The 21,799-nt window shown below is 49.5% G+C and overlaps 1 protein-coding gene across 4 annotated transcripts in view; it reads right to left on the bottom strand.

Annotated features, from left to right (window-relative positions):
- POR (cytochrome p450 oxidoreductase) overlaps positions 1-19,033 on the bottom strand; it is a 68,306-nt gene extending 49,273 nt beyond the window's left edge. Inside the window, exons 1-3 of one of the 4 annotated variants that reach the window (XM_069569389.1) lie at positions 18,902-19,018; positions 16,478-16,531; positions 12,856-13,014 (exon numbers count right to left, since the gene is read on the bottom strand). The gene's annotated coding sequence lies outside the window, so the exon portion shown is untranslated. Of the gene's footprint in view, positions 1-6,502; positions 6,671-12,855; positions 13,015-16,477; positions 16,532-18,901 lie in introns of those variants that run through there. The other 3 variants (XM_069569390.1, XM_069569393.1, XM_069569392.1) reach the window with 3 other exon arrangements.
- Between the last annotated feature and the right edge of the window lie 2,766 nt (positions 19,034-21,799).

Raw genomic sequence — 21,799 nt, 5'->3', positions numbered from 1 at the left:
CTGTCGGGACTGGGTGCTGGTGGCAACCCATAGTGAATATGAGGGGAAAGTGGAAACGTCCTCTGTCCTTAGAGCTTCAGGGACCAGGGGATGGTGAGGTCGCTCGCAGGGGCAGAGACCTCACTGGTGAGGGTTTCAGGAGGGACAGGCTTGCCCATCTCTGCTGTCATGCTCAATGACCTTTTAGAGTTTGCAAATCACATTACATAAGTGACTGTGTCCAATGTGTCCAGGTAACGCCGTGTGGTTTCATAATCACAAAGGTTCTGCAACCCTAGCTGAAACCAACAAATGCCCTTCTTCACAAGACCACAAATTCCTAGTGGGACACTTTCCTGTGACTGGAATGCATACCTCCCTAAACCCCACCCTTGAAAGAAGCCGGGCACAATTGGCTGATCCACTGTCCTGTGTTTTTAAGAACCGCCACCCCTGTTTACAGTGTTGAAAGCCAACCTCAAGCAACCTACAGATAGAGTCAGGGCATGGGGTTCAGAGGTGAGCACAAGTTCATGTGTTCCTGCCCAGCCCTCAAACCTTTGCACAGACCCAGCCTACCCGGCTCGAGGACACGGTGTATGCTTGCGAGGATCAAAGTTTCTTGAGGTCAAGGTGCTCTTAAGGCGCTCTTACCTGACCAAGGTGCTCCAAGGTGATATGAACAGCTAAGCTCAGGCAGAAGGAATGGGGTGGACAGGGCCACAGGAGGAGGCACTGGAGATAAGAACTTGGGGAGATTTTTTTAAAAATGACTAAACATCATTTGTGACTTTCACTTAGAAGCGAATTACATAACCCCACAGCACAGTACCCTTACAGAGTCTGTCTTCCTCTCTGATTATAACCAGGGGACAAAAGTCTGCTTATTTCCATTCTATTCTCCTACCACAGGTCACCTCCCAAAGAATCCAGTTGTCTGAGGAACAGTCTTTGGCTGAGGGCACCACAGTTTCGCCATCATTTTGTTCTAGCTTAGCCTTGAAACAGATTAATTTTTGGGAAGCACGTGTACAATTCTCTCAGCTCTGTACAGATCAGAATCCCTCTAGCAGTCCAATGAAAGAATAATTCTTAGATGTTCACCCCCACAGGAACCCCTCTTTATAAGTGAAATAAATAAGCCCCCCCATGTCAGTGGCTTTCTCCACAAGCCACCCAGATAAATGACCAGGTCCCCCCGCTGCTCTGTTCACAACATTCCTGAGCATGTTGCCATGCCAACCAGCATCAGGCATAACAGAGGTGGATGAATTTGGCTCCAAAGGACCCAACCAACAGCAGCCACCAGCCTTCAAAGAGCCATGGTTTGCACAATGGCACTCCTCTCCCACCATTACACACGCACACACCCGCAGGTGCACAGCTGTTGTAAACACCTCACTTGGGGAGGGGGAGGAAAAAAACACTTTTGAGGATGTAGAGCTCTAAAATGGTATGATACAGACTTAAGGCAGAGTCAGCTTCCTAAATGATGGATTCACCCGGAGGGAAGTAAGAATGTCCAGAAACCCAAGACAAGAATACACTGTTCTGTGCTAGCCACATCCCTGACCTATTTAAAAGCCTTCCTATCACGTAGCATGGTTCACAAGACCCCTTCAGATAAGCCCCAATCACTTCCAAGTCTCAGGCAACCTACACCCTTACATGCCCCAGAGCTGGTGTGCCCTGGTGGGCTCAAGGAATTCCTATCTAACCTCCAAGATCCAACTCAGACACCCTCTCTTCTGCTGAGCCTTGCAGGATACCCCACATAAAGAGAGCTTGTCCCGGGACTTCCCTGGTGGTCCAGTGGTTGAGAGTCTGCCTTCAAACACGGGTTCGATCCCCGGTTGGGGAATTAAGATCCAAACGCCGATGGGCAACTAGAGAAACTCCGTGTGCTGCAATAGAGACCCAGGACAGGCAAAAAAAAAAAGAAATTCTCTGAAAGAGAGCTCTTCCTGAGCATTCCCCCAGGGCATAGTGGGCTCAACACCAAGAGGAAATGTGTCACACACCTTAAATCCAGAAGGAGCTCGACATATCCTGGCATCGTTGTTTACTTCTGTTTGGTCCCCTCCCCATCAGCGTTTGCCAGGGCTGAACCAGACCCTTCACCAGGGCTGAATTAGACCCTATGCACAGTAGTTTAGATCCTAGAGGCCAAATATGTGTCTTTCAAGGGTCCCTCCTCAGGGATGGAAACGTATCCAAGAACATAGAGAATTCACTGCCAAAAATAAACACCCCTTGGGCTGTTCCAGGAGGTGGTGGGACAGGGACTCTTTCCTCCGCTTCATGGATGAAATAAGTAAGGCCAGGTGTGGGCCTGCATAAGCTGCTGCTACTGCTAAGTCACTTCAGTCGCGTCCAACTCTGTGTGACCCCATAGACGGCAGCACACCAGGCTCCACCGTCCCTGGGATTCTCCAGGCAAGAACACTGGAGTGGGTTGCCATTTCCTTCTCCAATGCAGGAAAGTGAAAAGTGAAAGTGAAGTCGCTCAGTTGTGTCCAACCCTCAGCGACCCCATGGACTGCAGTCTTCCAGGCTCCTCCGCCCATGGGATTTTCCAGGCAAGAGTACTGGAGTGGAGTGCCATTGCCTTCTCCACTGTATAAGCTGGTGCCTGTTAAATAGAAGCTGGAATACTGCCTCCAACCCAGGAGCTTTTCTCCACCTGCTCCTGAGCCTGCATTTCTATCACCTGCCAGATAACTGTCCAAGAACACAAGTTTTGTCCTATAGTTTGTATAATGATCATGATGATGATGGTGATGATAATAAAAGAACTGGCTTCATCTACCTCTGTATGAGATACTCTCATGTTTCTTACACTGTAATGAGATGCATGGTGAGACATACGAGATGCACACACTTGCACGCTGCAGTAACAGAATCGAGGAAGAACAATCACATTACTCAGTAATACCATGTATTAGGAGATTTCCTCCCACTCCCCCCACAAAAACATGTCCTCTACAGTCAGAAAATGAGATAACAGTGCACAAAGAGAGGAGGGAGGGCTCTGAAGGCTAACGGCCCTGTGTGAGGCCTTAGTTTTACCCTCATGGACTTGAGCAAGTGATTTCCTCTCTGAGACAGCCTTCCCAGGGGTGAAGTGGGCATGGAAACACCAGGCTTTGGGATCATCAGAAGAACTTGAAAGAAAGAAAAAACATGTATACCTAATACAAACCTAGCACAAAGCATGTCGCGCCTACTTTTCCTGAAATAAAAGCATCGCTGCTATTAGTGGCTAGCGACTGGCCTTAGAATTAGGAATTTTAAAATGACGCATCTCTGTTGGTGGGAACGTAAGATTAAGATTTTTGGAGGAAGTTTGGCAATATCTACTGACATTTAAAGTCATAACTTTTTTTTTTTTAACAAACACACATACTCTTTTGTACTATTTTTTCCATATGGAAAATGTCTCACTGTAAGACTATGAAGAATGTTCTCTGTCTATATTGCACATTTCTGTAATTGTCCTTTTTTCTTTTCTGGCTGTGCCACTCAGCTTGCAGAATCTTAGTTCTCTGACCAAGGATCGTTAACCCATGTCCTCTGGAGTGAAACTGAAGAGTCCTAACCACTGGGCTAGCAGGGAATTTCCTATAATAATAGTCTTTTCATAACGAGCACTGAATATTTTTGTAAACAGAAAAAATACACTTTTAGAAAAAATTCATTTCTCCACTTTTTTCTGATTTTAATTTTCAAATGAAACTGACATATAATTAAAAGTTAAGTCTGAAATTACATCATCATTTGACAAGCCATGTGTCAGATCCACAGAGGACCTATTTTCTCCACTGCTATAGGCAAGACACCTCAAATAGCACCTGTATATTGGAGGTAGTCACTACCTGTTAAATGAATACTTTTAAAAGCTCATAAATATTCTAGCTCTTCCACTTCTAAGAATTCATTATATAAAAATATTTGTCCAATTGCCAAGAGATAAAGAACAAGGCTAATCCCTGTAGCAGAATTCATAACAGTAAAAGGCTACAAACAAAAAATTTTTTTCAATCACATTGGTTACTGGGCTACTGTCGTTTTTAAAAGGAATGAGGTTTTAAAACAGAAATGAGGTAGCTATTTACATCGTGTTATAGAAAGACATCATGTTAAGTAATAAAAAGACTCACAACAGCATGACTAATTTCATCTTAATTCTGTCTTCAATAGTAAAAACTTCCTGCTGTTTTAAGTAAAAGAACAAAATCTAGGTAATAAGTGTTTTTATATATAAGCAAAAATATCTGGAGAATATATATTACATGACTAGCAGTAACTTTTTTGTCTCAGTGTAAGGCTATGAAGGATGTTCACTGTTATATCACTATCATATTGAGTATTTCTATAATAGTATTTTTTAAAATAATGAGCACTTAGCATTTCCGTTAACAGAATAAAATATATTTTTATAAAAACCATCATTTTTCTATTTCACTTTTATTCTGATGTTAATTGTTAAATCAATCTGACACCTAAATTAAATCCCATAGCACTAAACTGAGGCCCCTGGGCTTGGGGTGGTTTGGTAGACAGCACACAGTGCTCGTGCCTGAGTTGGTACTAAGGTTCCCTGATACTCCTGGCCCCCACGACCCCATCCAGGGCTCGCCCTTCCAAAGTGTGAGGAAGCAGAGACGTTGCAATGGCAGTTGGGCTCCCTGGAACCATGAAAAGCTCTGCAATTAAAGAAGCCTCCAAAGGGAGAGAAACTGAAAAAAAAAAAAAAGGGGGATTGCTTAAGAGCTACATTTTTAATGAACTTGAAAAGTTTGCGAGTAAATGTGCTGAATTTGCCAAGCAGTTCTGATTTCAAATGGTCTCTTTCCTAAGTACACATGAACTTTATTTAACTCAGATTCTGATTTTCAAAGAGTTAAGGGATCAATTCAGAGTGACCAGCAGGTCCTAAAATTTCTGGCTTGTCCAAAAACAAATATCTGAAACATCTCATGAATTGTTTACAAATCCATATCACTCAGGAGTTTCACCTGCCTCACTCATGCTGGCTTTGGTCAAAGCTGCTGTTTCCAGGTGCTGAAGTACATCCCTGGGGTCCTTTCACCTCAGACCTACCTGTAACATTTTCAAGTGCTAGACAGGAAGGATTTGGGGAGAGTTACCATCACTGCGAAGCTGTCAACACTACAACCCAGCTGGAAGCCAATATTCCACTCTCTGAAATGCAGACCTATTTTTTTTAGACATGATTAAACTAGGTATTATTAAAATCATGAGAAGCTCAAGAACTGACCACTCTTCAAAGAGAAAATGAAAATTCCTTAGAGGGACACAAAGAAAAGAAAGTCATTTCTTCTGGGTTCACTGCTTTATTAACTTAGACTTTTGGACTTTTTCCTGATCAAGACAACCCCATAACCACTCAAAAGGGATTTGTGTAGATAGAATTTGTGAGTGGTTAATGAATCAATGTCTTCTCCCCAAACAGGCGGGCCTGTAACAGTAACACAGTGAGGATACTGGATCACAGAGGTTAGTTAAACGCTCACTTAGATGGAATGTCACAGTTCTCAAAGTCACTCTTCAAGACCCTCTCTTTCGAATTTCAACCTGCCTAACAGAGACTGTAAAAACCTGTGGTCCTGCCAAGATGCCAAGGTGTTAGACCCAGGACTAGCCATTCCAGCCCCATCTCCCTTGGTCTTAGCACTCTTCTTCACTCCCGCCAAGCTCAGAGAGAAGGCTGTAGTTTGTTGGTCTTAAGAGAGGAGGTAGCCACGTTCTTTGAAGCGGCCCCGAATTTCTCTGTGGTCACCGGCTCACACAATGGTGACTCTCGTGGAGAAATGAAAAAGCAAAATAGTCGAGGTCAAGTGCCCCCGCCGCCCAGGAGACCTCGCCCTTTTACCCAATTGCTCCCAAGAGCAAAGAAGGTCACGGCTGCCTAGCAGAGCCCGGCAATCCCCTGTCTCCCGGTGATGCCGCCGGCACCGAAACCGTTTCCCAGGAGAGGCCGGTCTTGCGGGCTCCCCAGAGTCCACCTGAAGCTGCGCGGCCAGGCTGGGGTCCCACCCACACTCGAGCGCGCCGTACGTGACTGAACCCAAGAACTGGCCGCCTCCTGAGGCCCACTGCACAGACTGAGAAACTGAGGCTCGGAGAGGAAAAGTGGTTTAGCCCGAGGGTGAAGGCGTGGGGGTCTGGAGCCCGAGTTTTCTCACGCCGAGACCCAATTCTCCGTCGAAGGGGCCCGTAATGCGCCCTCGGCCGTGGAAACGACGACCCTCAAGCATCCGCAAGAGGTCAGCTCCAGGCGGAGGGGAAGGGCCACCCCCAAGAAGGGCCGAGATGGGGGCCGCGCTTTCCGCGGGAGCGGCGGGCGAAACAGGCAGCCGACCCGGCCTGAGAGCCCGCCCCCGCGCCGGGAGCCCCGGTGGCCGAGGCAGCCAGAAGGCGTCGGGCCCCGGAGCCTCGGCACCCGGAGCCCTGGCGCCCGGACCCCACCAATCCCACCCCAGCGAACAAACGCACTCACCAGGCGGCCGGCTGCACTCGAGACATCTGAGCAGGACGCAGGCCCACACCACTGAGGCGCTACCACCGCCCGCGCCGGTCGCGGGGGTGGAGGCGTGGCCAGCGACGGCGCCGCTCCGCCCCAACCCGGCCATGCGCTCGCGTCTGGGGGGCCAGGCCTCCCCCCTGCGAATCCGCGCTCTTGGTACGGCCCTAGCGGCCACGCCCCCTCAGCGTCCCAGCTCCGCCTAGAGGCCTTGGGAGCCCGGCTCTGTTCCGGGCTGGGCTGCGGTGCCCGGGCAGGCGGCGCCCGCGGCCGACGACGCTTTCTCAGGGTCGGTGGCCAGTGAGCTTCGCCACCTGGCCTCCTGCTGACCGCCGATCGCCTGTGTTCGTGGCTTTTTGTCATCCATGGTCCTCAGTTCCCTCGCCTTCGAAAATGGCGAGGCGAGTGTCGGGGTCAGTCCAGCCTAGGGTTGGAATGCTGACCTGCTTTTTGGGTGGGAGGGCAGGAGGTGAGCAAGCCAGGGGCGACGACTGGACCAGAGAGGCGGGAGGGGGCAGAGGGCGCCTCTGGTTTGAAAAGTCTGGCTTCCTTGGTTGAGGGGTAAGAAGCCCACGTTTGCCTCCTGCTTTGTTACTATGTTACAGGGTTATGAGGATTAAGTGAGGTAACTCATGTTCGTAAATAGTTAAGCTTGGTGCGATAGTGCTCTAGAAATGTAAGTCATTATTATCACTATTATTGTTACCGTGTGGCCCCTGCGTTGGAAGCGGGGAGTCTTAACCATTGGACCGCCAGGGAAGTCCCTATTAATATTAATTTCAGGCTCTGCTACGAATTCCTCTGGGAACAGTGGAGGGAGGGGAGGGGCAACTCACTTGTTCAGAACCAGTTCTCCATCTTTAAAAATGGGACCCACCAACGACAACCAAGTATGAATACTTTGAAAACTGTAAAGGCCTGTACAAAGAGAGGATCGTAGCCCCAGTTTTAGGCTTCCTACCTTCCAGTTTGTCCGGAATAGGTCTGATTCACCTCATTAAACCAGTTCCGCCTACAGGTTGCTTAAATGCCAGAGCCTTCAGGGTGGGGCACATCCGTGTCTAACTAAGGGACTGAATGTGTAAGTCTTATATTAGGCCCTCAAGAGTCCTTGTTTCAGTCGCTAAGTCGTGTCCGGCTCTTGGCGACCCCATGGACTATAGCCCGCCAGGCTCCTCTGTCCATGGGATTTCCCAGGCAAGAATACTGGAGTGGGTTTGCCATTTCCTTCTCCAGGGGATCTTCTGGACCCTCAAGACAGCAAGAGGGAAATTCATCTCCCAGACCTCTGATACTCTGTCTCACCTTTCCACCGCTTTGTTGAACACCTCCCCTGCATTTCCTAAAGAGGCTTCCATGAATCCTTGCACTCTGCTTCAGTTCAGTTCAGTTCAGTCGCTCAGTCATGTCCGACTCTTTGCAACCCCATGAATCACAGCACGCCAGGCCTCCCTGTCCATCACCAACTCCTGCAGTTCACTCAAACTCACGTCCATCGAGTCGGTGATGCCATCCAGCCATCTCATCCTCTGTCGTCCCCTTCTCCTCCTGCCCCCATCCCTCCCAGCATCAGAGTCTTCCAGTGAGTCAACTCTTCGCATGAGGTGGCCAAAGTACTGGAGTTTCAGCTTTGGCATCATTCCTTCCAAAGAAATCCCAGGGCTGATCTCCTTCAGAATGGACTGCACTCTGCTTATATGAAGCCAAAACACTGCACGCTCAGTTCTCTTTCTCACTGCTAATGGCCTGCTTGGGGCCAGAGATAGGTATCTTCTTTTGCTTTTTCTGGTTGAGCTTGTAACTGAGTCCTATAGATCCCTTCTCCAGGACCACCCTCCTCATCTTCTCATCTTTCCTGCTGTCCCTGCCCTAGTTTAGGCACACCTGGGTTCACCTTTCCCCTGGATGATCTCAACAGTTCCTGTCTCTCATGCCACCTCCAGTTTCTTCTCCACTTGCTGCCAGGGAAACTTCCTCTTCTACTACTCTGCTCACTGCCCTACCTTCCTGTCCCTTACCTTTTTCTTCTCAAAACACACTCTCACTAGCCAGCTGGGGAAAAATGTAAGTTGGATACACACTTCACACCTTACACTAATAAAAACTTCCAGTAGATAAAAGATTTGAACAATTCCTAAAAAAGAAAAAAGAGGGACTTCTGCAGTGCTCCACTGGTTAAGAATCCGCCCACCAACGTGGGGAACATGGTTTTGATCCCTTTGGTCAGGAAAGATTCCCCACGCCGAGGGGCAACCGATGCCATGGGCCAAAAACAAAAGAAGCCACCACAACGAGAAGCCCAAGCACCGTAGCTAAAGAGCAGCCCCCATTCCCCACAATTAGAAAGACTGCATGCAGCAATGCAGACCCAGCACAGCCAGACATAAATAAATGAATGAATTAAAAAAAAAAAAAAAAGATTCTCTGGGCCACTAATCCCAGTGAAAGAAAAGAGATGAAAAGTCCTGCAAGAAACCCTGGGAGAATTTGTGTTAATCTCCAAGAAACCTTTCTGCATTATTAGTAGAACACAAACCCCTGAAGCCGTAAATGACTGAAAAAACTACCTACATAAAAATCAAAACATGATATGTGACAAAGACCTACAGGCAAAGTCCAAAGGCAAAAGGCAAACGAGGAAGAAATATTTGCAATTGTTGATAATCAATAATCAAAGGACTACTTTCCCTAATAAACAGTCCCTACTAATTAATAAGAAAAGGATTGATTCATATAAATGGACAAAAGATAGGAACCATCAGTTCACAGAAAAAAAAACAAACAAACATGGCTCTTAACCATATGAAGAGTTTTTCAACCCCACACATAGAAGAAATGAAAATTAAAAATTGACCAAGATCCCGGTTTTCACCTACAATGACAACAAAATCTGAAAGTTTGATGACTCACGGGGTTGGTGGAACTGAGTGGAAATAGACACTGTCATTTATTATTGCCACATCCAAACATAAATACCATCCAACTGTAAAGAAGACAAACAGGGAAGCTCATTGCTGATAGGGAACAATCTCAGATCAATTGCCAAAAGGAAAATTCAAGGTGATGGCCAGTGGGTAGAGAATGTTTTCATCTGTGTTTTAAAAACTATTCTGTGAGAGAAAGTGGAGGGGGAAAAATGTACATACTGTGTATCTGTATTTGGATGTATATGTATGAACTCTCTGGAAAGAGAGAGATAGCATTGGTTGTCTCTGCAGAACTAGGACCAGGAGCAAAGGCATCATTGTACACCCTTTGTATCTTTCACACTTTGTGCATTATCAGTGTTTTATTTATTCTAAGTCATACATGAATACTTTAAAAGATTACCCAGACAGCCTCGTCACTGGCCAAGGAACCAACTCTTTTACTGGCTCCCCATATGTAAAGAATAGTGACTGTACACTTCCTTTTTCTTAAATCAAAATTAAACGTGTGAAGAGGGACTTCCCTGGTGATCCAGTGGTTAAGACTCCTCACTTCCACCACAGGGGGCACGGGTTCAATCCCTGGGCAAAGAATTAAGACCCTGTAAGCCCAACCGCATGCACCCCCACCAAAAAAAAAGAAAGAAGTAAGTAAGTGTGGGGTTGCAAACATCAGTTGCCTGCCAACTCTCCTGTTTCACCTCATCTTCCCTGCCCAGGAAGAATCAACTCCTTACCTCATTTCGGACTTGCTTCTGGTCCTTATTTGCATGCTGGTAAATAAATGTTTTTGTGGCTGGCTGTTGTCTGAAATTTTAGGTCTTACCTCTAGAGTCCTGCTAATGATGAGTCAGGTTATTAAAACCACAGACAGCCTCCTCTGCTCACATGTCAACATAATTATTTCTGTACCTGTTTTACATCCTCTATTAATCATTTTTATAACTGAAGTAATAGCCTGGGACCTTTATTTCTTTAGTCTTTCACTGCAAGCGATATCTTTTCACACCATACAGCCAAGCAATCAGCATCGGGTCCTCCCCTTTCCTCTGAACCCCTTGCCTCTGCCTCCCCACTTCAGCTGTCTGAACCTCGATATTTTCATTCCTGAGCTTGATAGCATTTGCCTTCTACATAACATGTTCTTTGCTTTGTTTGTCCCTTGAGCCTAAAAGTCAAGTCATCAAGCAGCCTTAGCAGTGTCGTCGCGCTCAGCCGGGCTGCACAGCTGAAGCAAACCACCCTTATGATTACAGGGCTCTTCCTGTGTGTCCTCTTTCTGAAAGTACATTTCCCCTCCGCCAACATGATTTAAAAGAAACAGACTCTCAGTTTCTGCATGGATCTGGTAGATCCAGATTTTTCCTGAGACTCCTGCCAAGGTTCCTGGGCACCCCCAACCCCCATCCCAGGTTGATTACTGTAAAGGATGAGACTGAGTTCCTGTCTGTGTTTCAGTTCTCATAAAGGGGCACGGCCGTTTGTGGAATGGATGGATGGCCTTAGTCTGGAATGCTAGAGGAGAGTTCAGAACCTGGCCCTAACTTACCTTTCCTGCTTGATCTTTACAATTTTCTTCCACAAATTCTACTGGATTCATCCAGTTTTGTTTTATGATTCTGCTGAGCCACTAGGAATGTTGTTCTCTTCTATGTTTATGCAATATGTCCATCTCCTACCAAAGCTCCCACCTCTGGAAGGTGCTCTGATCCCTCCAGAAGTGATGGCTCCCCACTACCGTCCAGCTCTCCAAAGCCCAGAGTATTTCCTACTTTAAATCATATCTTCAGAGTACCTGTCCCTCATCAGTCTGGAGTCCCTCCAGGGCAGGTCTGTCTCAGAAGACTCCTCTCTCTGCCTCTCCAACCCTGTGCGTGCGAGCGTGTATGTTCAGTCACTCCATTGTGTCCAACTCTGTGCAATCCCATGGACTGTGGCCTGCGAGGCTCCTCTGTCCATGGGATTATCCAGGCAAGAGTGGGTTGCCATGCCCTCCTCCAGGGGATCTTCCCAACCCAGGGATCAAACCCAGGTCTGCATTACAGGCAGATTCTTTACCACTGAGCCACCTGGGAAGCCCCTCCCCTTCCCCAGATTCTGCCAAATGAAAGCAGCATGGAGGCATTTGCAGGATGAGCCTTAGAGGATTCAGGATAGGCAGCCTGGAGTTAAGGAGCTTGGACTTGGATGAACGAGAGTGAGGGATGGGAGCCAGAGCCAAGGCTGGGGCGAGGGGGAGACGGGACTGGACAGAGGTCAGGGCAGGACAAGGATTTTGTGACCTGTCCTGACAGCTGCTCTGTTGGTTTTGGAAGGGCGGTGTCCCCTGAAGAGAACGGGAGAAGATTTGTCCAGGTGAAGGTGCGGGTACCACCAAATCAAGTACTCATCAGGAAGGTGTGATCTTAGTCTAAGGGAGAGACAGGGACCGTTAGTATAGTGGGCCTTTCTCTGCTGTGGGCAGTGCTGTCCCACACTCTGCAACCCAAGGTTCTTTTGAATGTGAACAGCGTGAAAACTCCGGGCACTTACAATAGACAGTCAACCTAGGGGCTGGGGAAGGGGGCAGAAACTGGCCCTTAAAGCAAAGCTTCTCTTTGCAGCAGAAGCATTTAAAAATATATATTTATTTGGTTGTGCCAGGTCTTAGTTGCAGCATGTGGGGATCTATTTCCCTGATCAGGGATTGAACCCAGGCCCCCAGCATTGGGAGCACAGAGTCTTAGCCACTGGACCACCAGGGAAGTCCTTGCAACAGAAACTTTTACATCCCACAGAGCCAAGGGCTGTACCTCGTATTCGTACCTTCTGATCAGTCTGATCCCTTGAAGCCTTTCCTTGCTCTACAGACCCAAAGATTTGCTGAGCCCTTGCAGTGATGAAAGGAAGAGCTAATTCCTATTTACTGAGCACCACCTAGATCCTAAGCACTGTTACCACAAATCTCAAGTGTCCACTATGATCCCCACTGGACAGATGAGTAAACAGAGGCTCAGAGTAAGTGACCCGGGCCTTGTTTTCACCACTGAGTGTATCGTGCGTGCATGCGTGCATGTGAGCTTGCGTGCGTACGTGCTCAGTCGCTTCACTCGTGTCCGAATCTTTGGGACCCCCATGGACTGTAGCCCGCCAGGCTCCTCTGTCCATGGGATTCTCCAGGCGAGAATACTAGAGTGGGTTGCCACGCCCTCCTCCAGGGGATCTTCCCGACGCAGGGATGAAACCTGTGTCTCCTGCATTGCAGGCAGATTCTTTACTGCTGAGCCACCAGGGAAGCCCCAGTGAGTGTGTCAAGCATCTAAATCCACCCAGCTTCACCCCAACCACGGGAGCCACCCTTCCCCAGGGAAAGCTCTCCCAGCCTGATGGGGGCTGGGCGAGGGAGCTCCGTGCAACTCTCGCCTCAGAGTGGTACCGTTTCCACACGGGTGCGGGCTCCCCTCGTCCTTTCCCAGGGCAGTGCCTGCCTTGGAGGGTTCAGTCGGCCTGACTCCTCCCTGCTCTCTCCGACTCCAGCTTTCTCCTTCGTGGGCGCAGTCTCAGACTAGCTCCAAGTTCCTGCTTTACAGGAAGGAAAGGAGTTTCTTGAGCAGGAACTCACGCCAGGCATGTTCAAAGGAGCTGCCCTGTCTACCTACAGGGCCAGGGATGAGGTGGTCACAAAGCACAGACATACAGGCTTCCCTGGTGGCTCAGCAGTAAAGAATCTGCCTGCAACGCAGGAGACGCAGGTTCAGTCCCTGGGTTGGGAGGATTCTCTGGAGGAGGGCATGCAACCCACTCCAGGATTCTTGTCTGGAGAATCCCCATGGACAGAGGAGCCTGGCAGGCTGCAGTCCATGGGGTCGCAGAGTTGAACACAACTGAACGATTAAGCACACACGTGCACACACACACACACAGACCCTCCACCCCGAGATTAGAAGCCAAATTCTGCTTCGGCTGCTCACCAGATGCCTGGCCTCTTTAGATAAGAAATCAGTTTCCTCCTGAACAAAATGGGGAGGAAAAACCCTGTCCCGCCCCCTTTTCCCAGGCGTTCTGAGGTTTGTTATGATGCTCAAAGGATGGCTCTGTGACATCAGGGCAGAAAGCAAGGACACAGGTGAGCCCTGTCATCAAAGAGGAGCAGGAGAAGGAGCCTGAAGCCCCAATTCTTCAGGCTAAGCCCCTAAGCCCCTGGCCAAACCTCCTGCCTGACCTCTTGCCCGGGGGGACTCTGACCTTTCTGAAAGTCTCTGATGAGCACTTGGTCTTGCCCCCATTTTACAGATGGGAAAACTAAGGCAGGGAAATGAAGCAGCCCCGTCTGATTGGTTCATGCCCAAAATCTAATCTTTCTCTTGTCAATGGGATGATCTTCTGCCCAAACCTCTTTTACAAAGGGCAGACATCGTAGTTCCTTCTGAGGTCAGGGGCAGCTGGCTCAGCCTGACCAAAGGCTCTCTGGCTACTCAGGAGCCAGATCTTTAGAAAATAGATCGGAGGCTTCGACTGTGGGGTTTACTAAGCCAGCTGGGTGTGTGGGGGCCTGCTGGTTACAGGGTGAGCAGACCAGCTGGGGGCAACTGTGGACATGCAGTCTGAAGCCAGAGTTTGGCAACAACATGAATTGTTCCCGGGAAATAGCTAGGAGGAGAGGAGCGCAGAGGCAGCCAGGGAGCTAGAATGAGAAGTCACTGAAAGTGGGGGCTCCAGATGGACCGCGTAGGTACAGGAGACAGCGGAGGCCCGGGCTGGATGTCTCAAAGGGCACCAGTCCCCTACATCAGAATCGTCATGGGCCTATTAAAACTCCCAGTTCCTAAGGCATCCCCACCCGCAGCTGTCGGATCAGAATCTCTGGAGGCCAGGCAGAAATTGACATTTTAAATAAGTTTCACTTTTTTCCGCATTGGAATATGAGAACCACTGCCTTGTGGGGTTAACGTGACCAGAACAGTGTGGGGGATAGCATGTCCATCGCATAGCACAGCTCAGGTAGATTCAAACACAAAAGCAGATAAAGGAGGAAGGGACAGTTGTTTTGAAGGGAGAAGCCAGGATGATGACCAGCCTGGCTCCCTGGGGTGTTAAAATTTCCCCAAACATTTCTCACAGACTCTCTGCCACCCCCACACTCCTAGGTTCTCTAAACCACGTCCAAAGTTCAGCAAAGAGGCAGCCCTGAAATCAAAGAACAAACTTGGCCTTTGGCAACAGCAGATCAAGTTTCCAATCTGGATTAACACCAAGGCCCAGACAGTTGTGTGACCTTGGACGGCTTCTGTGAATCCTTGTAAAGGCACCCTCTTGGGGTTTGGGTGAGGACGAAATGGGCTAATGGATTAAGTCACCGAGTTTATATATTGGTTCCCAGGGACCAGGATGTCCTCCTCTTTCCGGTTTCCTACAGACAGACTCCCTCCCAGCCCCCTTCCCTTTGTTCCTTTCTCTGTTATGCAACCAAAGTTTAAATCCTTCCCGGTTTGAGGCCAGCTGCCGAGCAGATGGGAGGGTGTCTGTGTAACGGGAGGTTTCGAAAGTCCCATCTTCCCTGCCTCCCTCCGCATTTTTGTCCACGTGCAGCTGGAACAAGACCTTTGCCTGCTCTCCTCAATATTACGAAAAGTCGGGTGTTTATGTTATCTCCTGGCTTCTGCTCCAGCGGTCACCATGGCAACCAGAACCCAGTGCCGGCCATTGAAAAAGCCTCTGAGGAGGAGCCTGCTTGGTTTGCATTAACATTCAGTTCGGACAGCTCTTGTTGAGAGCATCTGCCTCATGCCTGTGCTGAGCAGTCACTAAGCAGAAACGGGAGTGATTTAGAGCTGGTCCCTGACTTTGAGGGGCTGGCCAAGATATAGAACGTCTCGGTCTAGTTCAGTGACTCTCAAAGTGTTGGCCCTCAAACCAGGAGTTTTCCCATTACCTTTGAATTGGTTTGAAATGCTACCTTTCAGGCTTCTTTCAAGGTCTACTAGGATGGGTAGAGGGGGTCCTGAAATCTGGGTTTTAACAAAAGCCCCCTCCCTGTGATGGTGATGGAGGCTGGAGTTTCAGAACCGTAGATCTAATTAAAACCTCACCCTATCCCAAGAACTGGGAACTATTGTTCCCACGTCATAGATGAAAAAACAGAGGCTCTGCCCTGCTCTGTGTGCAGACTAGCTGACAGCTTGTGAAGGGGTTGGGTTCTCAGATCCCTTCCAGTGTCAAATTCTGCCTCTGCAGCACCTGTGACAAGGTGAGGAGCAGGTGTTCTTTTTCCTGGATCCTGGCTGGAGAAACAGAGAGGTACCTTATTCTCTGCCCAGCAGGGTCAGGGCCAAGCGACAACGCAAGTGGAAATGGGAAATCACAACGGAGGGAAGAAGAGCTGGGAGTAGGGTCCGAAAGAGCAGCAGCAGCCCTGGTGACAACCACCCGCCCCAAACGTGGGGACACCGAACTGACATAATACCCTGCTGCCCTCATAGCCGAGATCATCCAGGCGTCTAAGCCAGATCCTCAGTCCTGAGGCCTCCTCTCCTGCGTTCACTCACCTGCACGCTTGGTTGGGCTCTTTCCACGCTTTTGCCCCTGCGGGCTCTCAGGGTCCCCTCTTACACTGCATCTGCCTGAACACCCTCTCCCCAAAGTTGGAATCGCCTCTTCGGCAACCAATGGCCTCCAGCTTCTCTCGGCCCATATCTCGTGACTGGGCGCTTCCTGCCTGTTCAGAGAACCCATCCACCTTTGAAATCTCTGATGGGCTTAAGTTTCCCTTTAAGTGAGCTGACATCCATCCCCGTGAAATATCCACCTTTTACAATATAAGTTAGTCTAATCCCCTGTAACAGAGATCACAGGCTTATTTTTAAAGTAAGGCGATCCTTGCCAACTATTTCCCATAAACCTACCACCCGCATTTGCAGATTAAACAAAGCAGGTAGACGATATCAACACTTTCCCTTGAAAACAGTGAGGTGGGAGCAGAAAGGGACAGGCTGAAGGATCAGAGGCGCTGGAGGGAAAAGTCACTGACTTGGATGCTCCGTCTTACCACTTCTTGCCCAAGAGACCCTGGCAGGACCGCAGCAGTTTTCACAGGAGCCCCCTTCAAGAAAAAGAGCACAATATTGCAAATATGATTTCCCAGAACTTGTTTCATTTTGTTGAAATCAGTCACAGATGGATGGTTTGTAATGACAGAAAAGGTAAAACTTAGCGTGTCTTCAGTGATCGTTTTCACATACTTTATTGTTTCAGCAAATGGGAATCTTGAAGCTTAAGTAACTTGAGTTTTGTGGAAATCTGCCCCTGACTCAGGGCCTCAGTTTCTCATCCTATCCCCCATCCAAAGTTGGTTTGAGAAACGAGCTAAAGGAAGGTGAAACCATCAGCTGAGATGTTAGTGTGTCCTCTGATTTCTAAAGATGAATGCTTGCAGCCTGGGCATGAGGGAAGCTGGTTGATTATTCCTGTTAATAATCAAGAGCACCAGATGGGCAACCCAGATTAGCATTCTGCCCTGGGGAGGCCTCAACTGGAGCTCCAGGACCAAACCAGTAGAACCAGTAAATTCAGGGAACTAGCTCTCTTCCTACCAGAAAGGAAATGCTTGTGCAGATCCATAAGGACAATAACAGGATTATTTTAATCTTAATCGTTTTGGCAACTCTGGCTCTGTCAAGAGAAAGGCTGTGGTAGCTCAGGAAATTTAAAAAAAACTCTGGTTTCATTCCCCAGAACGTCTTTTTCAAGAGGGATGAGGATTTAGCAGGAGAAGGAAGGAGCTCTAGAAACTCCTGCTTTGCCTTGGGCTGCCCAGCCAGCCTGCAGCCCCTTGACCACCAACCCTGCTTTGCAGAGGGTGTCTCCTTCTCCTCTCCCTTTTTATTTTTTATTTATTTATTTTAACATTTTTTTGATGTGGACCATTTTTTTTAAGCCTTTATTGAATTTTGTTACAGTGTTGCTTGTTTTACGTTTTGTTTTTTTGGCTCAGGGCATGTGGGATCTAGGTGGCTCAATGGTAAATAACGCACCTGCCAATGCAGGAGATACAGGTTCGACCCCTGGGTTGACAAGATCCCCTGGAGGACGGCATGGCAACCCAGTCCAGTACTCTTGCCTAGGAAATCCCATGGACAGAAGAGTCTGGTGGGCTGCAGTCCATGGGGTCACAGAGGATCAGGCACAACAGCTGCTTGTGGGATCTTCGTTCCCTGATTAGGAATCGAACCTGCACCCCCTGCACTGGAAGGTGAAGTCTTAACCACTGGACTGCCGAGGGAGTCCTCCTGTCCCCTTTTTAGAAGGTCTCCAGAGGACACCCCAGCTCCTGGCCTAAGCTGGGGGGATCCCCCATTGCAGAGGCTGCTGGTGCCTGCCCCCCTGAGAGTTGAGGAGCTTCCCAGGCTGCAAGGGGAACACCATCTATCTCTGTAGTGCTGCTTGCAAATGAAGCTTGTTCTCATCCCCCACCCCTTCCTGGGTCTTCTAGGGCAGTGACTTCCAAACCCTTAGGCAGAGAAATCCCTGGACACCATGCATGCCAAAGAGGCCCCTTCAGGAGGCCAGGGGTCAGGCAGGCGAACACATTATCACTCTGCAGGGTGTCCCAGAAGCACAGAGCTAGAGAAATTAGGGCTGGTTCCCCAGGGACTCAGCACCACACCCTTCACAGTTCTGGCCTGCACCTCCCCAGGCACGAGGGCATCCACATCCTCTCTAATAAAAATGCCTGCCCGGGGTGCCCTAGGGAAGAAGGAAGATGACCATGAAGACCTGGGCCCCCATGAGGCCCTGAAAATTGATCCAAAGTAGCCAGTCCTTGGCTTGGGGCCCCAAGACTGGAAGTCTGAAGTGGCTGCAGGAGGGGATGAAGGTGAGAAAAGGTGGTGTGAGGAAGAGGGTGGGGCACCCACATCCAGGCCCACCACAAACCGAAAGCTGAGATGGTCCGCCCAGAGAAATCTTTAAGATCATCCCAGGCCACCTCCCTATTGTACAGGTGAGAAAACTCAGATCAGAGAGGTCGCAGCACTTGTCCAACGTCACACAGTAAATGAATGGCAGGGACGGGACTAGAGCCCTTGCTTCAGCGGCCCTATCCACAACTTCCCCTGCTGTACCACCAGGCCTGGGCACAGGCTGGGGACAAGTCCCGCACCAGCTCCTTCCTCTTCCCTTCCCTTCTCACTCAGCCCCCCACCCCCAACCCAGTCTGGGACAAGACAGACCCCAGCCAGCTACTCCACCTCCTCACCGAGGCTTGGTTTCAGCCACCCTGCCTTTAGCTACCTGTCTTGGTTCTGGTTGACCTGCCAGGTACAGGCAGCCTGCTCTCTGCCCTCCTTGCCCTGAACCTGGCTTCCCAGGAGGGCCGAGGAAGGGTGAGGCAGCAAGGCTGCCACCTCCAGTGTTTAGCCTCTGGCCCCTGCCCCCTTCCTCCTGCCCTGCCCCATGCTGAGAAGACACCCACCTGGGCAGCTGCAGGGGTGGATGCCCTGGACAGGGCCAACCGGCCAGGCCAGCTCCTGGGCTGAGGCACCGTCCTGCCTTCCCAGGGCTTGAGACCCATGGTGGCCTTTTATGGAATGGAGAGGTGTGGTGTAAGGGATTAGGGGTGGAGCCCAGGGTACCTATATCTAAAAAACGGCCCCACCCCGAGTGCTCCTGCCAGGCGCTGGAATCAGAGCTGGTTCCAGAATGGTTTGTGCCTTGGTCAAGGCCCTCATCCCTTACAAAACAGCACAGATGCCCCATCCAGCCAAGCCCAGCCTTCCTGTGGGACTGGTCAGGGCCCAGGCCAGTTCGGGACATGCAACCTACCCTTGTACCCTATGGTCCTCTCTTGGGGTGACTCAGAACTTTGCACTGTGAGCCACGCAGATATGACTGTCCCCACCTACTCTGGGAGCTTGAACAAGTTATTCCACCTGCGGCCCAGTTTCTTCACTCTGAAATGTAAATAATAATACGTACTTCATAGGATCGATGCAGAACCTAGCACGTAGCTATTCAATCACTATTTGAATGAATGAATGAATGAGATGACTACAGTGGACAAGGGGTCTGGAAACCCATCCTTAGCAACCTTATTTCCTCACATCTCACCTTGCTTGCTCTAGACACGCCAAAGTCTCTCTCATTTCCCAGCTCCTTCTGTAAATATGTCCCACGTGCTCTCGCGATCAGGCTGTGACTCCCTTCCAGTGTGGAAGGTGGCCTCCCAACAGCCTCTGTGCCCAGACAGTCTCCCCCATGGCACCTGGCTTAGGAGTGACCCATGACCTGGTTCTGATCAAGGAAACAAGGAGGGGAGGTCTTCTGAGGGGCGGCACAGAGGGGGCTCCCAAGAGGAAGACCTCAGAGGACATGCTGCCTCTGTGACTCTGGATGTTGTCATGCCCACTGGTGACATGGGCTCTCTGGTAGCCCTCATGCAGCCGCGAGGAGAACTGGCCAGAGGACAAAGGCAATAGTGGTTCCTGAACTGCCGGTTACACCGTGCCAATTGCCCACCTGCTTCTGGACTTCTTTCCACGTGAGATAATGAAGGTCCTCATTCGTTAAGCCAGTTTGATTTGGGGTTTTTTTTCCCACTCACAGCTGAATGTATCCGGCCTGATCTCTCCAGCTCCTACCTGCACATGCACCCAGCTCCGGGTTTTGTTCTGAGGACCCCAAGATGAGCCAGGCTCTGTGTTTGCCCTGGGGAAGCTCATAGTTGTGAAGAGGGGCTGGCAGGTAATTAGATGGTTACAAGCTTGTGAGCAGAGGTTGAGAGTATCTGGAAAGGGACAAACTGACTGTCCTGGGCAGTAAGAGAAGGATTCTGGGAGATGGGTTTTGAAGGATGCCTAGGAGTTTTACAGACAGATGAAAAGAATGTCTTCCAGGCAGAGCTAACAAGGTCAATGAAGGGGTATAACTTTGCTTAGAGAACATCAGTTCAGTTCAGTTCAGTTCAGTCGCTCAGTCGTGTCCGACTCTTTGCGACCCCATGAATCACAGCATGCCAGACCTTCTTGTCCATCACCAACTCCCAGAGTTCACTCACACTCATATCCATCAAGTCCGTGATGCCATCCAGCCATCTCATCCTCTGTCGTCCCCTTCTCCTCCTGCCCCCAAACCCTCCCAGCATCAGAGTCTTTTCCAATGAGTCAACTCTTCGCATGAGGTGGCCAAAGTACTGGAGTTTCAGCTTTAGCATCATTCCTTCCAAAGAACACCCAGGGCTGATCTCCTTTAGAATGGACTGACTGGTTGGATCTCCTTGCAGTCCAAGGGACTCTCAAGAGTCTTCTCCAACACCACAGTTCAAAAGCACCAATTCTTCGGCGCTCAGCTTTCTTCACAGTCCAACTCTCACATCCATACATGACCACTGGAAAAACCATAGCCTTGACTAGACGGACCTTTGTTGGCAAAGTAATGTCTCTGCTTTTCAATATGCTATCTAGGTTGGTCATAACTTTTCTTCCAAGGAGTAAGTGTCTCTGAATTTCATGGCTGCAGTCACCATCTGCAGTGATTTTGGAGCCCCCAACAATAAAGTCTGACACTGTTTCCACTGTTTCCCCATCTATTTCCCATGAAGTGATGGGACCAGATGCCATGATCTTAGTTGTCTGAATGTTCAGTGAGGCTCAAATTAGGCCCATTGAGGAGTGGTGAGCAGGGACTGAACATCTCACCCAGGAGTTGTTCCCAGGAGCGTACACAGGAGTCTGTGTACACTGGGGAGCCAGTGAAAGCTTCCTGCAATGTGTGCATCTTGGATCAGAAGAGCCTGGGTGCTCAGGAGAGACGTGACCGAGATCTTGCCTGGGTGGGGACAGGAGGGTGAAATGGGAGAACTGGTGAAAGAGGTGTTCTAGAGGCCCAACCTTGGGCCTTGGTGACTGAGGGAGAGAGTGAGAGTGGAAGGGGAGGGAAACATGATGGCTGGATTCCTGGTATGTGAGGAGGAGGGGTGACTGTATAAGTCTTGGAGGAGAGAACTATGGTAGCCAGTCTCCAGGATGGCCCCCCAACAATCCTGTGCCCAGACAGTCATGCCATGTGTAGCTCCCTTTCACACTGTTATCAGGAGACTGAGGGACGGGACCACGAACATAGGCAGAAAGGGTGATATGTGACTCCCCAAAACTGGATCAAAAGCCGTCGTAACTTCTGCCTTACTCTCTCTTGCATAACCAGCTATGGGGGAAAGCCAGCCAGCTGGCGCATTGGGTACATTCAAGCAACCTCATGAAGAGACCTATGTGCTACAGGAAGGGGCCTTCTCTCAACAGCCAGCAAGGCACTGGGCTCTCCTACCAACAGCCATGTCAGTGGGTAGCCATGGAAACAGATCTTCCAGTCCCAGTCA

Source organism: Ovis canadensis, chromosome 24, assembly GCF_042477335.2.
Source record: "Ovis canadensis isolate MfBH-ARS-UI-01 breed Bighorn chromosome 24, ARS-UI_OviCan_v2, whole genome shotgun sequence".
Taxonomy (NCBI): Eukaryota; Metazoa; Chordata; class Mammalia; order Artiodactyla; family Bovidae; genus Ovis; species Ovis canadensis.
The sequence above is the reverse complement of the archived record's forward strand: the minus strand, read 5'-3'. Positions and strand labels throughout refer to the sequence as shown.